General features: G+C 39.4%; 1 pseudogene; it reads right to left on the bottom strand.

Moving 5' to 3' along the window:
• LOC116702927 (hemoglobin subunit beta-2-like) overlaps positions 1-564 on the bottom strand; it is a 922-nt pseudogene extending 358 nt beyond the window's left edge.
• Between the last annotated feature and the right edge of the window lie 2,022 nt (positions 565-2,586).

Genomic DNA, 2,586 nt, shown 5'->3' on the forward strand with positions numbered 1-2,586 from the left:
AGTGCAGCACGCTCAGCTCGGCATAGGTTGCCTTGATGTTGTCCATGTTCTTCACAGCCCGGTCCAGACCGTGCAGGATAGTTGTTCCGTGTTTTGCAATCATCGGATTTCCCAAGATTGCAGCTGCGTTGTAGAGGTTTCCAAATTTGCTGAAATACCTCTGAGTCCAGGGGTAGACGATCAGACACCTGAAGGAACACGTAAACATGTGCATTGTTCTTACTCATATCATTCTTCTTTTTATTAAATGAATAAACAAATTAACCTGCCAATTTTATTTTTCAGCATTTAAAGACATGACATGAACAACGCAGTGAGCCTATAAACCCTATAAAACCTCTCATCCATATGAGAGTTTCGAAAAGATGATGTCTCAAGAACACCAGAATGCAAAATTGCAAAGACTGACCTGGCAAGAGCTGCAGAGCCCACGGCCTCATAGTCAAGTTTGGAGAAGATTTCCGCGATGGTGGCGCGCTCGAAGTCTGTCCATACGACCATTTTGCTGGCTCTAGGTTTGTTACACTAGTGCTGTGTTGGTCAGTAGCCCACCAGATGCAACTTTTAAAAGAACCGTTTCACTCCTCCCAACAATGTACGACTGTAATCCAATCCAATCATTGGATGAAGTGGGGGAAGTGGGCTGGCCAATTATTAAGGATTTGCCAAAAATGATAAGGAAATGAATAATCTGCAATACTTAGATTGTGCCCAAAGTTGTATTCTGCATTAACTTTTGGCAGCTTTACATTATCAGAAATAAACAAAAATATTGCTGTCAAAAGAAGACGGGATGCAGTTGCTAGGCCTACTCAAAACAAATTCTACCGTTTAGCCCCAGGGATGCGGACCGATTTGATTGAATATTTTTAGTAGGCTTACTAGCCTTTTACTCTCAATCTTATAACTACTTTCTAAAATATACGGTATTCTTATTAAGCTTGAATTTAAATGACATCATAGCAGCTTTCTATTTGATAATATTATCCATAAGTAGGCCTATATTGTACTTTTTACTCCACTGCAAGTAACATAAGTATGCTAAATACATTACAGTACCATTTTTAGGTATTTGTATTTTCATTTTCTGCAAATACTCCTAATCCACTATAATTCCGTGGCACATGTACGTTTGGCTCCACTATTTGATAACTTAGTTACAAGTTTAATTTTATTATTATCAGTTTTAAAATGTATTACTAATATTAATAATAGAATGCTATACAGCGAATACAATAGCTTGTAGTAAATATAAGATGAAGGGGGACTTTCACAGGCTAGCAGTGTATAAAGGAATAAATTCAACAGAGGGCGCTCCTCTAACCTGGAAGCTTGACCACTGCATGGCTGGACTTAAATGCACCAATCTGATCATGATGAAAATCATGTTGTCTATCTTACTATGTTGAATTATTATCAGTCAATATAAAATTGTGTTTGTAAAATCACAATTGATAATTTCCCTTCTTTGAGCTCAATAGCATATGCATTACACAATAAATACTAACTCAAACAATGACTGTTTTACCTATCATATAGGCATACATGATACAACAGCATTGTAATACTTTCTCTTCAAAAGAAACTCTATATAAAGAAATCCTATATTTATGGTCTTATTTTGTCATATAGATTCATTCCCAAATTCAAATTGTTGACTCGGTGCTCTGTGTTCCCCTTGTCTGTTGTCTGGTCATTGTATTCTGTTTTGTGTTCATATGTGGAATCTACACCGTCGCTGTGTTGCCAGTTTGGGTATTCCTGTCTTTTTTTCCCCTCCACATTCTGAAAGGATTTTTGCCGGCTGCCTTGTGAACTCCTTTTGTTAATATGGAAATTTGTATGTATTTGATTTTTTTACTCTTGCCTGCTCTCTGCATTTGGATTCTACATTCTCTGAAAGTGTGACAGAATGACCTGACCAACCATGGACCCAGCAGAGACTAGCCTATTTCAGATGAACTTTGTGACCTTGTGTGTGACCTGGTGGAGCTTAAAGCCAGGTGGAGGAAGGCTAGTGGTGACTGTCAGAAGGAGGCAATTTCGGCAGTTGCTTGTGAAAAGGTTTCTGAAAAACCTTGGTTAAGGGACTGTGTTCCAAACGCTCCAGCTCCTCCACCTACCATAGGACTGTGTTTCACCAAGCCTGTTAGCCCACAACACAATAGAAGCTATCACCCACCAACATGCCTGCTCCTCAGCCTGCTAGCATTTTGGCTACAAGTTCTCTGTTTTTGACCCAGACTGCCTCCTTGCAGTCCTTTGAGGGTACCCGCCTGGCCCTTTTCCTTAGGGCCCGTGGAGGTTGTAGAAGGAGTAAGAGTCTTTTCTTTTGCTGATGGTAACAGGACTGTGTGGACTTTTTGGTGGTCCTAAAGTCCACGATGATCACTTTGGTCTTTGATTTCGCACCATGTTACCAAGGTATGTACCTCCTCACTGGGATGCAGCTGTGATGCAATTTCATTGTTCTTTGATATTAGCTCAATGCTAGATCGTGTTTGAAAATCAAATTGACTTACAAAGTAAAACATTAAAGTAGACTACTTGCGTTGTTTTGTTTATCAATTGCCTTTGCAACATTGG

The sequence above is a fragment of the Etheostoma spectabile genome, chromosome 15 (assembly GCF_008692095.1).
Source record: "Etheostoma spectabile isolate EspeVRDwgs_2016 chromosome 15, UIUC_Espe_1.0, whole genome shotgun sequence".
Classification (NCBI taxonomy): domain Eukaryota; kingdom Metazoa; phylum Chordata; class Actinopteri; order Perciformes; family Percidae; genus Etheostoma; species Etheostoma spectabile.